Source organism: Bubalus kerabau, chromosome 5 (assembly GCF_029407905.1).
Source record: "Bubalus kerabau isolate K-KA32 ecotype Philippines breed swamp buffalo chromosome 5, PCC_UOA_SB_1v2, whole genome shotgun sequence".
Lineage (NCBI taxonomy): Eukaryota > Metazoa > Chordata > Mammalia > Artiodactyla > Bovidae > Bubalus > Bubalus kerabau.
Genome location: NC_073628.1, coordinates 49714074 through 49736870, shown reverse-complemented (window position 1 = coordinate 49736870; position 22797 = coordinate 49714074). Strand labels below are relative to the sequence as shown.

At 42.9% G+C, this 22797-nt stretch overlaps 1 protein-coding gene and 1 non-coding gene across 2 annotated transcripts in view; one reads left to right on the top strand and one right to left on the bottom strand.

The window, feature by feature from the left end:
* FAT3 (FAT atypical cadherin 3) overlaps positions 1-22797 on the bottom strand; it is a 694359-nt gene that overhangs the window by 562744 nt on the left and 108818 nt on the right. The gene's annotated exons all lie outside the window — the stretch shown is intronic.
* Positions 9377-9485, top strand: LOC129654445 (U6 spliceosomal RNA). The gene has a single exon (XR_008715509.1). It is a non-coding gene; the product is annotated as a U6 spliceosomal RNA (small nuclear RNA).

Sequence of the window (22797 nt, the reverse complement as noted above, 5' to 3'; positions counted from 1 at the left end):
TTAAGAAGCCACAAGGTCAAATTGGCAATACTCAATAAATCCATTGCCAATAACTACAAATAAAATTAAATAGCACGACAAAAGTCCTAACAAATTGTCTGGCCTCAGCACAGGCTTAGGGCATTAAGGACAGCTTTGAGCTATGTTCGTGCACCACCTCTCGTCCCTAAGTGGTGCGCTGGGTAATTTCCTATGACAGCTCCCCTGGGCTGTGGCGCCCAGCTGTGTGGTCAAGCACCAGTCTAGATGTTGCTGTGAAGGTGTATTTTCACTCTTAATTTTTCCTTTCTGTTGGCCATGCTGGGCCTCCGTTGCTACGCACTGGCTTTCCCTAGTTGTGGGGAACCAAGGCTGCTCTCTAGTTGTGGTACATGGATTTCTCACTGCAGTGGTTTCTTGTGTTGGGGAGCCTGGGCTCTAGGGCAGGCAGGCTTAGTTGCCCCAAGGTATGTGGAGTCTTCCTGGACCAGGGATCGAACCTGTGTCCCAGCACTTGCAAGCAGATTCTTAACCACTGGACCATCAGGGAAGTCCCAAGGTATTATTTCATGTAAAATAATTAAATCAATAGACTTCAAGTAAAGTAGATTACCCTCCAGAACGTGTGTGGGCCTCATTCAATCAGCTTCAAGATCTTAAAAGGTTTCCCAAGGAAGAAGGAATTCCCCCAGGCCTGAACTATGGAAACCCTGCCTACTGCCTGTAGCAGAATTTGGACTTAGACGGAGGCATCAACTTTTAGTTGAGTATCCCGCCTATGGCTGGCCTGTCGTATGCATTTCCAACTTGCCAGCCCCCATAAGAATGTACGTCAATGCCTTAAAATAAATCTCAGTATCCCCTTATCCGCTTTCCCCCGTCTCTTCTGCTCCATACAGAGATAGATGGATCTAGATGTATATAGATCTATATATCCCATTGGTTCTGTTTCTCTGGAGAACTCTGGCTAATACAGGCAGAGTGGCCATAATTCTTAATTAGCTTGAGGCAGGCCCAGTTTACACCTGTTGTGGTCTAATTAAGAGCTACCCTTTTCCCTCTGAAATGTGTCCCGGCTGGTGTAATAAATCACATGATCTCTTTACACACAGAGCTAAAGATAGATTTATGATATTCCTAAGTAATGAGCTCTTTTCACTTAAAATGTTGTGTTTCAAACTTCCTGGTGACCCGCAATAAGAAATGTATTTTCTGTCACAAAACATAACTGACGCTCATGATGTGCAATGCAATGATCTCTATTATATTTTATAATGTGTCATTTCAAATGCTCTCTGCAACCCACTGACTTCACAGCATGATCCATGGATGGGATTGTAACTCAGTTTGAAAAGCACTGACTTAGACGAATGCAGGGCTGGCTGGCAGGCAGTGTTTGTATCTGCCCCAGGGACACATGGTGACAGAGAAGAGGCAAGAGCAAGGCCCATGTATCAGAGATTCTACTTGGTCTACGCTGCATACAGTCTTCAATATCCCTCCTCCTAGATATAAATAAGTGAAAGTGAATGTCACTCCGTTGTGTCCCTCTCTTTGTGACCTCAAGGACTATGCAGTCCATGAAATTCTCCAGGCCAGAATACTGGAGTGGGTAGCCGTTCCCTTCTCCAGGGGATCTTCACAACCGAGGGATCGCACCCAGATCTCCTGCATTGCAAGCGGATTCTTTACCAGCTAAGCCACCAGGGAAGTCCCCATATATATTAAAGTATATATAAACACACTTTAATGGCATCATCTTTTAGGATTTTAAATAGCTCAGAATTCCATCCCTTCCACTAGTCTTGTTGGTAGTAATGTTTCCTAAGGCCCACTTGACTTCACACTCCAGAACTGATGCTCTCGAACTGTGGTATTGGACAAGACTCTTGAGTCCCTTAGACTGCAAGGCGATCAATCCAGTCCATCCTAAAGGAAATCAACCCTTAATATTCCCTGGAAGGACTGATGCTGAAGCTCCAATACTTTGGTCACTTAATGCAAAGAGCCAACTCATCAAAAACCCTGATGCTGGGAAAGATCGAAGGCAAAAGCAGAAGGGGCAGCAGAGGATGAGGTGGTTGGATGGCATCACCGACTCAATGGACAAAGGTTTGAGCAAACTTGAGAAATGGTGAAGGACAAGGAAGCCTGGCATGCTGCAGTTCATGGGTTGCAAAGTGAGACACGACTTAACTGAACAGTGAACGAAATATAAACACGTCAATTAAGAATATGATTCTGAAGTGTTTTCCTTTAGTGAATCTCCAGTTTCTTGTGAATCTTACACACAGAGAAGAGGCAAAAGGAATAATACTGGAATCCTATTGGGTTATGCCGTCTCTAGCTTCTCCTTTCTCCAACTCAGTTAATTTCCCTTACAGGAAGACCTATAAAGTCCAGATTCCATCTGCAGCCATTCAATAAATATCCATGGACTGCCTGTCAGACAGGGCAAGGCAGGATTTCCCTGTTGCAGAAACCAGTACTCGAGAAACCAAGCACCATACTCAGAGAGTTGGAGAACTCAGGTTTCTTACACCAGCGGGCTCAGAGGAGTTAACACTCCAAGCTCTGAGCTCTGAACAAAGGGGTTACAGAGTTTTTATAGACAGACGCTAGTGGGCAACACTAGCTGCTAATAGGCTGGTTTAAACTAAGCAGTTTCACGTGCATGGGAACAGCAGTCAAGACAGGGAGGGGGATGCCTGATCTTTACACGGACAGGCATGATTAAGCATCTTGGCAGGGGCTGGGTGACTGCAACGAGCAGGACAAGGGCGAGTGAGATAAGCTCCAGCTCCTAGTATTGTGAGTCCCCACTTTCTGAGACCACATGACCTACGTGATCCAGACTTTACAAGGAGCAAGCCGAGTTACAGAGACAGAAGGAGCAGGCGGTGATATAAAACTTGAACTTTTCCTGTTCATCCCTAGCCACAAGTCCCAGCAGCTCTCAGCAGCCATAACTGCATGTCTGTATGCCAGGCTCCTTGGCCCATCTTTAGAGTCCTTTCGGCCTTTTGTCTCCTTCACTGCACACCTTTCCATGGCCACTGTTAACACACTTATCCACACGTGCACCCTGGTCCCAGCATCTCGCCACAGCCTCGGGTCAAATATTCTTCTCCGCAACCCCAGGCACCCTGCCAAGTTTCTCCTCATCAAAAACTGCATCCCTTCTTCTTAAAACTGCCCCTGTTTGCAGATGACATGATGCTACACATAGAAAACCCTAAAACTGCGACCAGAAAACCACTAAAGCTCATTGATGAATTCGGTAAAGTGGCTGGATACAAAATTAATATATGGAAATCTGTTGCATTTCTATACATTGACAACAAAATACCAGAATGAGAAATTAGGGAAACAATCCCATTTGCCATCTTGCCAAAAAGAATAAAATACATAAGAATAAATCCACCTCAGGAGGCAAAAATCCTATATTCCAAAAACTATAAGACACTGATGAAAAAAGCTGAAGACCACACACATGGAAAGATGTATTGTGTTCTTGGATTGCAAGAATGAGCATTGTCAGTCACTATGCTTCCCAAGGCAATCTACAGACTCAGTGCAATCCTTATCATATTACCAGCCGCACTGGTCACAGAATTAGAACCAAAAATTAAGGCTGCCTTGGGGAGCTGAAAAAGTGAGGGGGGTCAGGGAAGCACAAGGCAGAGACGGGCGGGAATGGACCGGAAGTGTCAGGTGAAGGGGGCAGAACATGAGTGGTTCAGGAATGAGTGGGTTGAGACAGAGGGGGACATGCTGCTGGGACGCAGCCAGGGCAGAGATGAGGTGCTCTTGATGGAGAGTCAATCACACAAGACAAGAAAGGCAAAGGCCAAGGGGACAGGAAGGTGTATCACAGAGTGATCAAGGCACAGGCACAGCTCAAAGCTCTGTTCTGCCGCACTGGCTGGGGGACCTGACAAAGGCCACCTCCCCATCTCAATTTCAGGATCTGCAGCTGTCAGACAGGAAGGAAAACCAGCACTCGGTGGGCAGCAGAGGCAACGGGCCGTGTGAGAAGGCCTAGCGGGCTGACTGCAGGCTCCCCGGGGCCCGGTCCGCAGCCGTGGCCTCTCCCGGGCCGGCGTGCATCCCTGCGAGACTGGAGAGCTGCCCGTCTCCAGTCTCTGTGACTACAAAGGCACAAGGTGTGGCCAAGAGGAAAGGGACACTCAGCTTCAGTGTTTTGAGAGTGACTGTCACTCAATTAAATGCAAATACATTTTTAACCAAATGACAGTGTTTTAGAAAGCTTCCTCTTCTAGTCTGTTTGGAGACCAAAACTTAAGATCTCCAAAACTTGCTGATGTAAATTCCATAAACCCAAGTAAGCAGACAATTGCTCAATTACCATACACATGGTCACTTGCCAATAAAACAGGAGGAAGCTAAAAAAGAAAAATGCAAATGCCTTATGCAGGCCTAGATGGCTTCAGCAACAGACTGAAAGGGACTCAACAGAGAATAAAACACCAAACTGAAACTTATTAATACAAAACCAGGCATCTTTTCTAATTAATTTTGCAGATAAGAGCTGAATAAATTAAAACTGAATATCTTCTTATCTAAAAAGTAGAAAATGATTTTGTTTAAATATCTAGGCTCTCAGCAATAAGAAAGTACTAAATAGCAAGCCACAAAATTAATGTAATTAAATTCAAAGTGATATTCAGATTACAACATTAAATGTGAAATTTGACTAAAACAACAACCGAGGCATTATTCTTCATGATATATTCAGATAAAATCATCTTATCTAAGCCTCAAAGAATGATCTGTTCATTCTTTTGAAAGACATATTTCTATTGAGTTATGCAATATCAATGGGCAGGCAAATTATCTGAGACAGAAAGCATCAGTTAATGGAAAAATGAGAAAGTTAATAAACGAAGTCAAACTGGGTATTTTATGAGTGCTGCTGAAAATACAATTCATAGAAGTAAAATACCGATTACTTGTCTTAAAGGCTATGTGTGATAGAAATCATTTAAATCAATTGAGTTACTGTTTCTTGGCAATTTGATAAAAAGGGAAAACAGTGTAACAGGGAGTCAAGTGCTCCTTTGGGAGGTGAAAAACAAGCCAGCTGGGTTTCTGAGTATACCTTACTCTGTTTGTGTATTTTCCCCTTGTTTTAAAAAAAAAAAGACAGGAAAGATTTCCTAAATCAAGCTGCTAGAGTCCTGGAATTTGTAGAATTTAAATTATAATTACAGATTTGGTTACGATGAGTATTCTCTCTGTCCTCCAAGCCCCATCGGAATTGAGAGGCTGATCACCACTCACTTGAACCTTGACTTCTGCAACTGTTAAATCCTTTGGGACCAGAACTCGGATGTGAAATCCCACTCACTGTGAAACTGGGTGGAAAATGAGAATGGAGGCTCCAGAATATCTTCATGAACTAAGGCGGAGTGAAGCCATCCACGGGCAGTCTTGGTTCGGCTTTTCCCCACTGCATCCTTTATGAGCATCCAACAGTGTTCACTTTGGGGAAAGTAGAAATTGTAATGCGTGGACTTACTGACAAGACCACTTCCTTTTCTTAATTGAAATGCAGTTGATTTGGGGGAATTCTCTGGTGTTCCAGTGGCTAAGTCTCTGTGCTCCAATGCAGGGGGCCTGGGCTGGATCTCTGGTCAGCGAACTAGACCCCCTATGCTGCAACTAAGGGTTTACATGCCCTAAATAGAGGCTCCACATGCTGCAACCTGAAGACCCCTCACGCCACAGCTAAACACTGAAGATCTCGCGTGCTACAGCCAAGACTCAGCACAGCCAAACAAATAAGCATTTTTTAAAAAAGAAGGAAAAGAAACAGGGGATTTACAATGTGGTGTTCATTCCAGACACACAGCAAAGCAACTGAGTTACGCATGCATGTGGTGCTGCTGGTTCTGGAGGTCTGCTCGCTCAGTCGCGTCTGACTCTGGTAACGCCATGGACGCAGCCTGCCAGGCTCCTCTGTGCGTGGGATTCTCCAGGCAAGAATACTGGAGACTGGAGTGGGTGGCCATTTCCTTCTCCAATACACACAAATACATCTATTCTTTTTCAGATTCTTTTCCCTTACAGGTTCTTGTAAGATACTAAGTATAGTTCACTGTGTTAGATGGTAGGTTCTTGCTGGCTATCTATTTTAATATGTAGTAGTGTGTGTATGTTAATCTAAGACTCTTCCTTTTACAATCTATAATTATTAATTAAATTATCCTCATAAATATTAAGCATCAACGATATCCTCAGGCAGGGTTCTGCAAACTTTCTCTATAAAGAGTCAGAGAGTACATATTTTAAGCTTTGTGGTTCAGAAGGTTTCTGTGGCAGCTATTCAACTCTGCCTTGTGTGGTAAAAGCTGTGTCCCATTAAAACTGAACAAAATCAGAACCTCCCTCCCTCCTCCCATCCCAGCCCTCCCTCTCAAGGGGGAAGAGACATGTGTTTACCTGTGGCTGATTCATGTTGATGTACGGCAGAAATCCACACAATATTATAAAGCAATTATCCTCCAAATAAATATAAATGAATAAATTTTTTAAAACCAACAAAATCAGGCAGCCAGCCTACAGGTTGGGCTTTGCTGACCACTGCTCTGACAATCAACTTAAGAAATAAAAATGAGCTTAAAATCTCAGTGAGCTTTCCATGCTTTTCTGCCTTGGACATCCTCAAGGAAACAATCTTGTTTATTACACAAGTTCCCCAAATTCTTTAAAGACTCTATGAGGCTACCCTTGAAAGATGGCAAGTTTTCCCTTGAGTCAACTGTGATTCTGTCCTTTAGCTGGAGGGATGGCATAAAGTCTTCAAACAAATTAAAAAGAGTATACCTGAAATTGAATTGCTGGCTCCAGACTCTTACTTATCTCATTTAAGACTAGTCAGGGGCCTTGGCTTTAGTGACGGCTACACAGTTGAGATGAACAAATACACGACAGTAACAGCAGTCATAAAAATAAAGCATTAGAAAGGCAGAGAGTGAAATTCACCTTGGAAACCCATTCATGAAGATAACACTAACCCAACACACCTGGGGATTAAAGAAATCCAAGGTCTAAAAGAAATGTCATACAATCTTCCTATCTCTGCTTTATATCTTATTATTAATCTTCATGGGGATCTTCAGCTTTTTTAAGCCCCAAACTCTCTGCTTCAGGCACACTTTATAGCGGGATTAACACAAACTAGGGCCCCATGAACTTCCTGGATCTTTGTAGGTCAATATAAATATCCATCACCTGCAACCTATACAAGGTTTTCCTGGAAGTCAGGTTGACTTAGCAATGTGCAAGCCCCTTCAACCAGAGGTCCCAACTTCTGGGGTCTAATCTGAAGTGGAGCTGATATAATAATAATAGAAATAAAGTACACAATAAATGTAATGCACTTCAATTCATCCCGAAACCATCCCACCCCTGGTCCCTGGAAAAACTATCTTCCGCAAAGCTAATCCCTGGTGCCAAAACGGTTTGGGACCGCTCGCTGCCTTAAGCCACTTTTAAGAATGCTACATGGAAATGAACATAGCATACTACTATGAAATTTAAGAACATACAGGAACTGAAATGTTAAGTGTTCATGAAAGCTGTTTTATCATTAAATGCTTATGTAAGGAAAATGAAATCCAGAAGTCATAATAAGGGTTCTGGTTTCCCAAGGAGTTTATATATAGAACGCTAATAATTTAATATAGAATATGGATTGGGGGAGGGGAGCAGGAAGCCTGCACTAAAGGGCTTTCAGATTTGGTGAATGTAAGTCAGAAGTCTCAAGTGGAGGGGGCCAGGGAGGGGCCAGAGCCTTCTCTGAACACTCCTTTGCTTTGCTGATAATTTCTGAAAACTAGAATGATGTTTGGCCAGGAGGTCCAAATATTAACAAATGTTTTCTTCTCCAAGCCGAGTGATTTCCTCAAAGCTGTAACAGGCACACCTATTTTTGCAAAGACTGAAAGCACTCTAGTGTGGTGGTTTCAGCTCTCTTAGTAACACATACCGCAAAGGCAATTCCCAGCAAAGTTATGTCAATAAAAACAAACAAACAAATGGAATTTTGATTCAGAAAAGAACCCAAACACATTCCCTAAGCAGACTACATTATGCATCTGTTACTGCAGGCGGGGATGAGCCCTCTTGGCTGGAGTGGTCCCCAGGGCAGCAGGGTCAGTAAGCCAATCAGATGCTTCCTGGGGACCTATAGGCACAAAGAGGCAGATGCTGCTCAAAGCTGCATCTTTGCCATGGCGTACGGCGCCTTCTGATGACGTGACACACCCCGTCACACACGGAGGGCAACCGAATTACAACAAGACACCAAGTCGGAGAGATGCTTGGTGGTGTTATAATGGACAAGTTTGTGTTCTCTGCTGGGGAGAGAGGAAGCTTGTTTAACTCTTTCACCGAAGCTGGTTATTGTTATAGTTATTCCTAAATATAATTTTTAAGATAATTTATTTGTGGCTGTGCTGGGTCTCTGATGCTGCCTGGGCTTCTCTCTAGTCACAGTGTGGGCTTCGCAGGGCAGTGGCTTCTCTTGTGGAGTGCGGGCTCTGGGGGTTGGGGCTTCAGCGGTTGCAGCGCCCGGGCTCCAGCACATAGGTTTAATTGTGGTGTGCAGGCTTAGCTGCTCCGAGGCACGTGGGATCTTCCTGGATCAGGGACCGAACCCAAGTCTCCTGCATTGGCAGGCAGAGTCTTTATCACTGAGCCACCAGGGAAGCCCCTAAATATTATTTTTTAAAGTAATTGCTTCTCCAGCCTAGTAAATGGCTTCTTCAGGGTATGAGGTTATCACTACATAAAATACATTTTACTAAGTAATCTAAAAGATATGGAATCGTATTATGGAATACAGTTATCCAGTATGAGGCAACTGTTGAGACACATGAATTATTCTCCTTCATGTGTCAAAATATATTACAAGGTGTTTTGATAGGTAATGAGATCAGAGTTGGAAGGAGAATTTAGATAGACACACAAACAGCTAATTTTGATCAAGATGAAAGAGACTCCGCTAAGTGACATGCCCGAGGTGACACCCCCATTGGTGACTGTAGAAAGGAGGCTAGAATTCTCACCTCAGAACCCCCCTGCGCTCCCACTCAACAGGCACACACGAGGCACCTGCTGGTTTAAGGGGAAAGCAGCTTCTAAACCTACTGCTACGATTCCCTCTCCTAAATTTAAGGAAGACGGTTCTCACCTAAATTTAAGAACAGCTATTGCTTAAATATCCACAGGGAGCACCAGTGATACTGTACGCCATTATTAATAGAGCCAGAATCTAGTACTTTAGTTGGGCTCTTTTTGTTTTCAATTTTATTATTTTTTTTTTAGATTCTGTAAGTCAATTCTTTCCCATCCAGAGTGGTTTAAAACTGTGTTTGCTTTGGCAGCACATACACTAACAAACTGGAATGATACAGAGAAGATTAGAATGGCCCCTGAACAAGGATGACATGCAAATTCATGAAGCATTACATATTCTTCTAGTGACTGCCAAGACAGAGGCAGTGGTAGACAGTAAGAGTGGGAGTGTGGGATTAGCAGATGCAAACTATTATATATAGAATGGATAAACAAGGTCCCACAGTATAATGCAGGAGAACTATCGTCAATATTCTGTGATAAACCATAATGGAAAAGAATATATACATACATACATACATACACATACATGTATGTAATATATAATACATATATGTATGTATGTACATATATATACATACATATATATATATATAAATGAGTCAATTTGCTTAACAGCAGCAGTTCAACACAACACTATAATCCAACTACAATTCAATAGAGATAAATTTAAAAGAAAAAAGACTAAGTTATATAAGAATTCCCATCTATGCAACTCCGCTCATGCTGTGTGGCTCTGTCCAGTATGTTCTCCATCATGTCTTTTCCTTTTCTGGTAAATTTCTCTCCTTCTGATAACACGATTCAGGTATCATTTCCTTTCTGAACTCTTCTCTGAGTCACACATTCCTCCTGCAGTTGTTAATGACCTCTTTCATGCTCAGCTTTTACTTTAGCATTTCTGTGGCTACATTCACCCATCACACCCCTTGGTAGTTATTGGTTTACACATCTGTCTTCCATATGATATCTTACAGAAGAGCACAGTCCATTTTTTTCATTTTGCTATTTCCAGAATCCAGCAAAGTATCTAAGTGGTATCCAATACATGTATTTTAATGCTGAAGAGTCGGACACGACTGAGCAACTGAACTGAACTGAATGCTGAATTTGAGAGTGGACAATTCAAAATCAAGCCCGTGGAATGAGTTTAATTATCCAATGAGAAACACAAGCCTGTTATCAGCTGACAGCAAACTGTTCCCCATAGCTGTGACTTAGAAATTACCTTCATAATAGGTTAACAGTCTTAAAGTAGGAACTAAACTAAACTCAACAACAAAATCACCACCATTTCGTAAGAACTATCAAAAGAGCAGGTTGTACGAAAGCAATGATGACTAGGAATTCATTTCTAAACTTGAAAAGGGAAATGAATCAAACGATTGTCTCAATAGACTTTTTATCCTCTACTCCCTTGCTCCATCTCCAGGATCATTCTGCATGGTTGGTATTATCTAAGGCACACATACAAGCTGCCTTGGCCAAATTTCCCTGGCCGCTGCCTAACCTCCAGCATCTGTCCTGGTACCCACTCTCTGCTCCCACCAAAGGTCAGACACGTCCATCTTTCTCAGCAGGATGTGGACAGATCTGCACCTGTGAAGGATGTGGAGGAGCCCTGAGGAAGCATCTCACCAGTTTCTGTGTGCTGGTCTCTGAACCAGGACCCGCTCAACAACAGTGCCTCGCAGGTGATCTCATGCCTCACGGAAACCTCATGTACCAGGCAGCTTCTGGGGCGGGTTGCTAAAATGCTAATTGCTGTCAAGGGACTGGTGGCAACCATGTGAGCTGTTCGTGTCACGAGCCAACTCAGTGTCCTGTAATGGATAAAGCACTGATGAAGCTGAGATACCTGATCCAGGTGGCTCTGCCAGTGGTTTCTTGCACACACTTAACAAAACAGCATGCTCATTTTCCCAAAGAAAGAAAAATGTAAAAGAAACTAATTCAAGGGTCATAGAAATTAATTATCATTAATTTAACATGAAAAGTTAAATAGGTTTTAAGGAGTTCTGTCTGTGGGATGGTGGTTTGTTTAAAACACAACAAAGAAAAAAAAATCTTATACTGGAAGACAAATACATTGACCCACATGGTTGTTTACACTGTTTCTCACCTTTCAAGTGGTAGAGGCACAGACCTCCCCCGGGGTCCAGCAGTTAAGAATCTGCCTGCCAAGGCAGGGGACACAGGTTCGATCCCTGGCCCGGGAAGATTCCACATGCCTTGGGACAACTAAGCTTGTGTGCTCTTTGAGTCTGTGCTCCAGAGCCCAGGAACCACAACGACTGAGCCCATGCCCTGCAAATACTGAAGCCCGCGTGCCCTAGAGTCCATGCTTCGCAGCAAGAGAAGTCGCTGCAGTGAGTAGCCTGAGCACCACAACCAGAGAAAGCCCACATGCCGCAGAGAGGACCCAGTGCAGCCAAACACAAACAACACTTTTTAAAATTACAAGCAAAGTGGTGGAGGTTATAACAAAGTATATTTCAGGGGGCCACTTGGACCTTGCAAAGCCAATCAATGGTACCAGGGAAACCCCCAAAGTCAGTCCTAGACTTCAGATGCTTTGAACTACCTGCCTTGTGCCTAGCAGTATTTTTGTTCCTTTCTGACACTAGATGTTCTTTAGTTCAACCATTACAAGGGAGCATCTTCCTAAACCACAGTCATGGATATATAAAGTGTGGAGCAAGATTGCTCCAGTGAGACTTCACTCTTCTGAAACTGTGGCTAGCACAGGGGAATAAAATATAATTCTGCTATTCCAGTGATGCAGGACAGATCAGCTAAGGGCCTGGGGCATCTGTTCCTACACCAGGGCTTCTGATTCTATGCCCATCTTGATTCAGACACGCCAAGAACATACAACACCCAGGAATGCAGTGCCCAAGGCAAGTAACAAACTGAGAGGCCGATCAATCTTTGGAACGCGGTCAGCACGCACTGCTGAATAAATTAGATCAGATGAAAACATATTTCAGAGTTGGGAAATGACAGGATTATTCTAGGCTTACAATTTTACAAAGAGAACAAGTTAAACAGGCACCGCAGTTCTTCATGCTGTAATTGGCCAGAGGATCCATTTTTCCCCTCACACATCAGGAAAAGAAAGTTTTTCAACTGGGAATGTTCAGAATCAAAGATGTCACTGCAAAAATATTAAAACACAAGCCACATTTATCCAAATAAGTGTATTCTTTAGATTTTTTTAAAGCCCAGTTGCAAGAGGGTAGTACGTGGTGCTCTCCTGCTGAGAAAATTAAGCCGTTGCTATATGCAGCTTTGTCAAATATGTTTCCAAGAAAGAGCATCATCTAAGCCTGTGTGTTGTATTTCTTGTAGGCGAAGAGATAGTGAAGAAATACAAAACTGACGCAATGCTTTAAAAAGGCAAAATAAGAAAAAACAGGCTAAAATTAAAATTCGATGAACGCAACTACATTTTATTTTGCAATGGAAAACCGCATATGCCAGAGAAATCACCTAGGGGGTCTAACTTTCTAATCTACATCAAGTATTTTGTATTGGCCAGAACACCAACCCAGAACGCATTTTTCTGCTTTGCTCAAAAAACAGCAGACTCTCACTTGTTCACTAGATCTGGGGGAGGTCTTGATTTCATTGTAGCTCCTAGTGCCCTGCGTAAGACTTAGGGGCCTGGGGGTGATGATCTCTGCCATCTTGTTTTTAGATGTGCATGCTAAGTCACTTCAGTCGTGTCCAACTCTTTGCGACCTCATGGACTGCAGCCCACCAGGCCGCTCTGTCCACAAGATTCTCCAGGAAAGAATACTGAAGTGAGTTGCCATGCCCTCCTCCAAGGGATCTTCCCCACCCAAGGATCGAACCCGCATCTCTTATGTCTCCTGCATTGGCAGGCAGATTCTGCACCATCAGCACCACCTGGGAAGCCCTGTTTCTAGAGAAGTGATTTTCATATATGCAAAATAACTCAAAACAAAGGCTAAGGATAGAAGACAAATAGAAATGAGAAAGATAGGAGATGATATCCCAGCGTGAAGCACAAGAATAAATTATGAGAACTGAGCATTACTCACTGAGTAGTGACCTGTCAAAGAAGCACGTGTCCAAGAGCCCTCTCAGACCGCCTTGCATAACATGCAAAGCAGACGGAGACGGTAGGTGTGGCGTCCCCTGTTCCTACAGCAAAAAATGAAAGGATACCCTATGCCAACATCACCAAGATAGTACACGTAGGTCTCAGAGGTCCAGTGAGCCTGGGCCTTGCAAAAGCCCTCTCCTCTGTGAAAGGCTCCATTGAGACTAGCCACACCTTCATCTCAGCTCTGCTAAGAACATTTATTTAGTCTTCAACGCTTTACAGACTCATGGGTCAGAAATTTTCCTCTCCTGCCTGTCAACATATATGGAAATAATGTTCTTGGTGAAAACTCAAATGACCATACAGAAAAGTGTCTTAAATTTTCAACTTGGTGCTATTCAGCAAACCCACCCACACTATTTCGTCTTTTCTTGCTTTTAGTTCAAGCAGGAAATGCTGAAATTCTAGACCTCCAGTCGCGTGTGAAGGGGCCTCTTATGGCAAGATACAGCACAGGGAAGCCCAACTCCGACTGAGGAGCTCTCCATAACCGATGTTTCCTCGTCCCCTACCCACAGAAACTTAAACAGGAGAGAGAGATAAGAACAGAGGTGCAGATAGACAAACATGTGGCACCACTGACTGACACCATCTCAGGATTCTAGGACTAGAAGAACAAATGATCGTGGTGGCTTAAAGGCACATATGAGATACAAGAGAGTCCACAGAAATAATAACTGTCATCTGTTAATCACCGTCTGTGTTCTTTTACGCACACTAACCACTTGATCGCCACATGGCTTAGGCTGATATCATGCAAGATGAATCCTATTATTCCCATTGGACCCATGAAGACAGGCCACTGGGCTGACTGTCTGGACTTTTGCCCCAATAAATGTGTTTTCAAACCCAGAGGGCTCCTTTGCTGACTTTAAAAACTGCAAAGCCGTTCAACTTTTACTTTGTTAAGACAGCATAAGAAGTTAAAAAAACTTTTTTTTTGAACTTTGCTAATCACATGAGTTTTGAGTAAGCTCCGGGAGTTGGTGATGGGCAGGGAAGCCTGGTGTGCTGCAGTCCATGAGGTCGCAAAGAGCGGGACACAACTGAGTCCCTAAACAAACTGAATTATACTTAAATAAGTTAGGAATAAAATAAATGCATTTTTATTTATATGTAGACATCACGATCACTACTGAGTCTGCAGACAAAGGCCAGGACATACATGGAGCTAAGAGTCCACGTAATCAATCCCAAGTTCCCCATAAATCCAAGGACAGTGTGTTCAAAACACTGTCCCACATTGTCTTATTTCTGTAGGTAAATTCTCACAAAGAAAAAATAATATGTGGGACTCAAGATATTCATCCACTTTGCCCGCTGAGCCAGAGACCTCAACCAGCACCAGGTATAATTTGGGTCTTTGTAACTTTGGAGAAATATGGAAAATTTGAGGAAAGCCCAGACAAGAGCAATGAAAATGATAAAAGGGCTGGAAGGTAGGAGAAAAGGCTGACGAACAAGGATTAATTAGCCTGGTGAAGAAAAGGCAGTGGGGAACTTAATATTCTCCTTGAAATATAGCAAAGGCTGCTATACAAAATATGATCACCATGATTCACTATTCCACTGAGAATGAAGACAGAGGAAACAGCCTTATGGAAAAGCATGACGAATATAGATTAAGTATAAAATAAATCTTTCATTCTAAGAGTTGGAGGCACTAAAATAGACGATGTCTTGAGGACTCTGCAAATTTTGCCTTCCTGCAGTGCCTACTCATGTTCTGTCTTCTCCTCTTGCTCAATTTAAATACCACCTCCCCCACGAAACCCCAAGTCTCTCTTTATACACAGAATATTTCTCAAATTATAGTGAGCATCAGTAACACCTGGAGGGATTATTAAAATACTGATTCCTGGGCCCCGTCTCCAGAATAGGTTTGGAGGGCACCAATGAAACTGCACGTATAACAAGCTGCAGATCAGAAGACACACTTCCAGAAGCGATGACCTAGATGAAGTCTCTCCCTACTTCAGGTCTCATAAAAACACATCTACTTCTCTGGGCAACTGTCACTGTTCTCATACAAGGCGGCACTAGTGGTGAAGAACCTGCCTACTGATTCAGGAGACATAAGAGACATGGGTCCAATCCCTGGGTTGATCCCTGGGTCAGGAAGATCCCCTGGAGGAGGGCATGGCAACCCACTCCAGCGTTCTTGCCTGGAGAATCCCATGGACAGAGGAGCCTGGCGGGCTAGAGTCATAGGGTCACAAAGAGTCGCATACAACTTAGCACACGCACACATGGCAGCTAATGTACTTATCTATTAAACTTTGGTCTGATTCACCTTTGAACTTTCTACAGTACCTAGCACAATGTGAACAGCACGCACGCCCTAAGTAATACCACCCTTCACCATTCCCTTAAAAGTGGGTCATTCTATGAAATAATGCCATCGGCAGCAACATGGATGGACCTAGAAATTATCATATAAGTGAACTAAGTCCGGCAGAGAAAGCCAAATATTATATGGTATCACTTACATGTGGAGCCTAAAAACATAATACAAATCAGCTTGTGAAACAGAGACAAACTCACAGACACAGAAAACAAAGTTATGGCTACGCAAGGAGAAGGGGGAGGAGGAAGGATAAATTAGGAGATGGAATTAACATATACACACTACTGTATATAAGATAGATAAGCAACATGGATTTATTGTATAGCACATGGAACTATATTCAATATCCGGCAATAACCTATAATGGAAAAAAATCTGAAGCTATAAACCTGAAGCTAATACAATATTGTAAATCCACTATAGTTAAACAAATGTGTTTAAAAAGTGTATCATTCTGACTTTGTAACTTGCCTAGAGGTTTTCCTAGCTTCATTTCTCGTGTATTATTTTTTCCTGTTTCTTTGCCTAAGTGACTCCACAGCATTAAGAGCTTCCAATCTATGCACATGAACTTGTCACATATACCAACTGTATCTAACATGCAATATCAAGAAAAAAATCTACTGTGATATATGAACATTTCCTTCTGATAAGGTTTATTTTTCCTCTGAATTTTGGCTTATGTCCCCAAGACTATATTCCAAGAAAATGGCAGGAAAGGAGACATATTTTTAATTTATTGTTTATTTTGCCTGGTTCTGGCAGGAAGGGGGGAGGCCAATGAGCAAATGAGCACCTAGCTTGTCTGAAATCATGCTGGTTGCAGCTGAAGTACAGGTCAGAAACTGATCTGGAAAGTCATGCACTAAACTCCCCCTCCTGCACATCAGCTAAGAATTAAATGCAAAACAAATGACACAAGAATTTACACAGCAGCAAAAATATGGACCCCCCTCCCCTAATGGAAAAAGTGGGGACATGCCTCTTAGGCTTCAAGTTAACTCAAATTGATTCAACAAAGGTGTTTTTCAGATTATATGCCCAGCAACTGGGTCATCATATCATAATCTCTCAGATGTCTCAACAGCATGGTTAAAGTTCCACTCTTCCCTTAAACTAGTTCCAATGATTATTCACACACACACACACACACACACACACACACACACACACACACACTACAAAGAGTTCTACTACAGTGAAGTTTTAAATGGCCACGAAAAGCAATTAGCATGTAGGTGAATAAGCCAGGACAGAACACAGTAAAAAGGATTTCTGGATTTGTGGAATCTCTAAGCTGCTGTACATCTGATGACAACAAACAAAAATTCACAGAGCACCTTACACAGAGCAGATAAGACCCATAATCCTAAAAAAGATCCTCAGGTAAAAACAATCTAAAAATTGGACTTGCTTTTATTCCCTATATCTTGACCCTTGCTTCTTCCATGCATTTTTTCTTTTCCTAGAATGCATGCTCTTTGTTACTTCTTACCAGTGAGTAGATAAACCAATGCAACAGCACAATTTAGCAGTCAAAAACGGATGTCCATTCCACTCGACTTCATTTAGGGAAATTCAAGGTCTATTATCCCAACTGCCAACACAGAACACTGTCTGAGACAGGCAAAACACGAAAGAAAATTAAAAATCCGAGTCCACTCCAAAGAAGAACCATAGCAAGAAGTGACTCTGAGCTGCATGTGCTGGTCTGCAGGCACACCAGCTCGTAACCGTGAAATATGGTCGTTATCTCACGGAACTGATCTAATTTTGTACTCAATGCCCTAAAATAATGTGTTTCTTTTGAATATCAAATACAAGGACTGGGACCAAAAATTGATACTAATTTGACAGCACTTTCAACACAGCTTATTTTCCTTCCACCTGTCACAGTAAATGGCACCAAATGACAACTACTCCATAGGCTGGATGAATGAAAGAAGATGCATTTGCTGAGCTGAGGAAATGCCACTGATAAACTACAGCAGAGGACTGATAATAGCTCATTAGAGGGCTTAATACGCAGGTACAAACAGCATGTTTAACGAAAATCTACAAAGGTCCTGGAATGCAGCTGGCGTAACACTAGATGGATTTTTTTTCTTTAGTACAAAGAAAGGAAGGGGAAAATATGCTTATCTCTTTAAGAATATCAAGGTTCAGGCTGTAAGATTTGTGTTTATAAATGTGTGTGTGTGTGTGTATGTGTGTGTGTGTGTGTGTGAATGCCTGCAGATGTGCTAAGCTGCTTCAGTTACGTTGACTCATTGTGACCTGTGGACTGAGGCCTGCCAGGCTTCTCTGTCATGGGATTTTCTGGGCAAGAATACTGGAGTGGGTTGCCATGCCCTCCTCCAGGGGATCTTCCCAACCTAGGGATGGAACCTGCATCTCATGTCTCCTGCATTGGCAGGCAGTTGTTTTTAGCCACTAGTGCCAACTGGAAAGTCTCTATATATATATCTATCTCACTGCTCTGGGCTCAACTGTGTGTCCCCATATATATATGAAAATTTCATTAAATCAGGTTAACAAAGAAAGTGAATGTACTGGGGTGACATTTATTAACATCCGTGCTAAAATCAGGAATAACAATTATATGTAACACTTGGCTGCTGCTGTTGCTACTAAGTCACTTCAGTCGTGTCCGACTCTGTGTGACCCCATAGACGTCAGCCCACCAGGCTCTCCTGCCCCTGGGATTCTCAAGGCAAGAACACTGGAGTGGGTTGCCATTTCCCTCTCCAATGCATGAAAGTGAAAAAGTGAAAGTGAAGTCACTCAGTCGTGTCCGACTCCTAGCGACCCCATGAACTGCAGCCCACCAGGCTCCTCCATCCATGGGATTTTCCAGGCAAGAACACTTGGCTAGAGGAATTTAATTTCAAATACAACAAGAAGAAAGCCCAGAAAAAACAGGGACTCTTTTCTCAGGAGACTTATTTGCAGAGCAGGAAATAAAAACAACACTTTTATACATAATGTTTAATTCATTAACAGTTGACAGGATTATTAAAGAAAAACATTTAAAGATGGGCATACTTTTAAGATGGAATCCTGCTGAAAATGATTCCATTTTATTTTCTCATCAAAGAAAGGCCTTAGCCTAATCCCATAATTTGAAAGAATAGAATTAAAGTCACTCTCTCATTTACTCAAGTCATTAAAAATGCCTTCCTGAGCCTCATGATTCCACAATTTCCATTGGTGTTAATGTATTTGCTAATCCTCTCATTTTCTCAACATCACCACTTATTCCAGTTGTCACACGTTCTGCATTGAATCCCTGCTTCTGAAGATTTTTCTGCCCCCCTAGAATATGATCCACTAATTACTGAAGGGCATCCACACCAAAAGTTTGCCTATAACCCTGGAGCCCAGCCTGGTCAGGGAGAGAAGCACGCAGTCCCAGTGGACACAGTGGTAAGGGCAGGGGAGGGCTGGCCTCTGGCAAGTGCCCCCTACACACCCTGCCCCGGACAACATCTCTCAGCTACTGATAGATCCAACTCAATCTCTCGACTCAGGCTGTGATTCTTGCTCCCCTAGCACATGGAGTTAGGAGAACTGGACTCAGAGAACCTAAGCAGCCAGCCAGGGTGGATACAGCTAAGCAGAGAAAGCACTGCAAGCTGTCCCACTGGCCTGGGCTCAACCGTGTCCCCCAAAGTCATAGGTTGAAGCCCCAACCCACCGAAGCATGTGTACTGGAGACAGGGCCTTGCAGGAGGTAATCAGGATGCAATGTTATGAGCACCGCACCCGGATCCAACAGGGCTGGTGTCCTTATAAGGTGAGATGTGAGCGAGCCATCTCTCCTCCCCCATGGCCCCTGCCACTTCATCCTCTCTCCATTTCTCTCCGTGAGCACTCCCAGGGAAAATGCACATGAGGACAGAGCCATCGAACAAGCCAGGAAAAGAGCTCTCAGCAGAGACTGAAGCCTGCCTGAACCTTGATCTTGGACTTCCCAGCCTCCAGGGTTCTGAGATAATAAATTTCTGTTCTTTAAGGCCCCCAGTCTGTGGAATATTGTTACAGCAGCTAGAGCTGGCTAAGACACTTGGTTTAAAGCTCTCCCTTGCCACGTTGCCTCACGGGATGCAAAGGTTCATTCCCCCTCAATTTCTACAGCAGAAGCCTCCTTCTGATCCCCTTGGACTTTCATTGTCTCCTTATTAGCTACATCCATATGAATGAAATAGATGATTCTGCAGGAGGCTCATCATAATTTAACAGGAATTAATGCCCTCTTATTATAAAGGACCCGACAAGCCGTTGCTTCACAGTCAGCCACAACTGGAATTAATTCGTGTCAGATGAACATCAAGAAAAATCCATTTATGACCCTGAAGTCATGAAATTTAGCATAATTACACATGCTCTTGTTTGGGTAATTTTTTCTGTCCTCATTAAATTAAGGGTCTACATTCGATTTCAATCTGATCAGTCCTGACTAGTTGTATGTCTGTAATCAAGGGCATTTCCTCTCAAATCAACCCAGGGTTCTGCAGGCAAACTAAACTACAAGCATGAACAGAAGCCAAGGTACTGACTATTGAAAACTCAGAAGGTAACACTTTACCGACAGCAGAGAATCTCACTCTTACTATTTATTCATGCTTTCCCTCAACAACTATTTATCGAGTACCTATTATGCACGAGGCAGTGTTCTGGGTATTTGGGAGACATATGAAGTAATAGTGGAGGAGGAAATGGCAATGCCCTCCAGTATTCTTGCCTGGAAAATCCCATGGACGGAGGAATCTGGTGGGCTACAGTCCACGGGGTCGCAGAGAGTCGGACACGACTGAGCACGATGAAGTAATAGCACGTGAGCAGCGTTCTGAGAAGCTCTAGAGCACGTGCCTGCCTTTCTTTTCACCTCTGTATCCTCGACTCCTCAACAGCACCCAACACTTGGTATTTGTTCCATCATCCAATGAATAAACACATTTTTTCAAAAAAGAATCCTTTTAGTGTTACCAATCTCCATCTCCCTATCTTTCTCTCTTAAACCTACTCTGCCCCTTTTACTCTCTTGCAATATCTCCTAACTAATTTTTCTAGCAAATAAAATCATCTGGTTTAAGCCTGAACAGAGAGACTTCCCTTGAGGCAGGTCTCTGGCAGGTAGAATAATTGTCATCTTCAGAAAAGTTCAGTCTTCCAGGGTCTCTTTCTCTAATTATCTCCAGAGGTCAAGCCTTCTAAGATAGTAAGAGAAAATTTCTTCAGTCATTAACTTGACAATGTCATGAAGAAACAGAGGCCTCTCCTGGGTCTGTAGGGTGAATTCGTCAGTTGTCTGGGAAAAGGGCACAGATCTGGAGAATCTGTTGCTGCCTAGAAGGATGTGTCTGTCTAATCTACATTGGCAACTTTGGGTGCCAGGGACCCAGAGGCACCTGGAATTCGCCCACTGGGAGCTACTAGGATGTGCTGTTCCTGGTTCCCAGAAAGGAACTGAAATTTGTACCCCTCTAGGCCAGGCTCATGGAGCCCATGACTGTAAAGACTCCACGTAAGTTATCTTTCCCTTTGGAAAAAATTCTAGAAGTCCGTGCAGTCTGCACAGCTTTCCAGCCAGCAAATTAATCATGTGCATAAAGCAAAGAAATCAGATTATGTTTGGGGAAATCAGATGCTGTTCCCTTGGTTACTCTAATTTAGGAAGCACTAAGGTATTTATTTAAGAAAGGGAACAATTAGCTACAAAAGAATTTTTAAGGATCCCTTATGTGCTAAATATACAATTATAAAGGAAGTGTTTAAACTTTTACTGAAATATGGTTTTATCAGGGACTGGGGTAACACAAGGAATAGAAATAAAATAGCTCTTGTTCTCTAGATTACTAACTCCTGAAACAATTTCTCAAAGAACAAGACAATCTCCATAGAAACATTAAGACGGAGTGATAGAATGTATGGCTCAAATGGTAAAAGAGAGGCCTTTTAAAAATTCTGCTGTTGCCACACTAAAAGGAAGAAATTGAGCTCTCAGTGGTGCCTGGGTAGGATATATAAGAAGCCATATATAAATCAAGTAGCATGTATGCATGAACCAAAGCATGAAGCTTTTTTTTAACCGCTTTTACAATAACAAGTCATATTTAAAGTGTCAAGATTACATCCTAAAAGAGTAAAAGTTTTCATGACTTTAACTAAGTCATGAAATAGGAAAAGCTCAAACTGATTTTGCAAAAAGCAAAATGTTACTGGTCGTAGAAAATTTTAAATATTTGCAAACTGCCTATGAATAGAAAATTTGTGGCCACTCCCATTTCCTACTTTCTCTACCCAACTAAATGCATACTTTTTTGAAAAGTTCTCCAATTAGTTCAAAGATGTCAATGTATAAATAAATGGGAGCCTCATTCTCATGCCATCCTTTGCGTGCGTATGTCTGTGGGTTCGGTTGTGCTGTCCAACTCTTTGCAACACTGTGGACTGCAGCTGGCCAGGATCCTCAGTCCGTGGAATTCTCCAGGCAAGAATACTGGAGTGGGTTGCCATGCTCTCCTCCAGGGGATCTTCCCAACCCAGGGATGGAACTTGAGTCTCTTATGTCTCCTGCATGGCGGCTCGGTTCTTTACCACTAGCGCCACCTGGAAAGCCCATCCTTTGATACCACTCAAAAGAAGACTGGATGAGATCATGATATAGAGGAAGTTCCTCCCAAATAATACAACCTCTTTTAACAGGGTTTGAGCAGCTCTGCTGCTGTGAATGTCACATACCGCCCCTGGATGTACCTCAAGATCACTTTGCTTCTCTGAAGCACCACAGGAAGGCATTAGGAAGGAATCCTGCACGATCAGAATGATATATGTAAACTTGGGGAAAACAGAAGCAACCTCTACACTTGGAAGTGAAGGATCTGTCAAACAGGAGAGTTCTGCTTGGGAAGAAATGGCCATGAGAACACAGGAAGCAGCAGTAAATAAGAGATGTTTTAGGACAACTGCCAGTAAGGCAGCCTCACCCAATAGCCACGCCGGGCTCGGAGGCCACGACCCAAACACAGAGGGATCAAGCTGGGACCAAATGCAGAGGGAAGACCTCCAAATCCACCAGAGCTCACTGAGGAACGGGGCTGAGGACCTGACAGAGATAGATTGTCTATTCTAGCCATCCAGGATAGTTTACCTGGGATGAGATTCTTCCCAT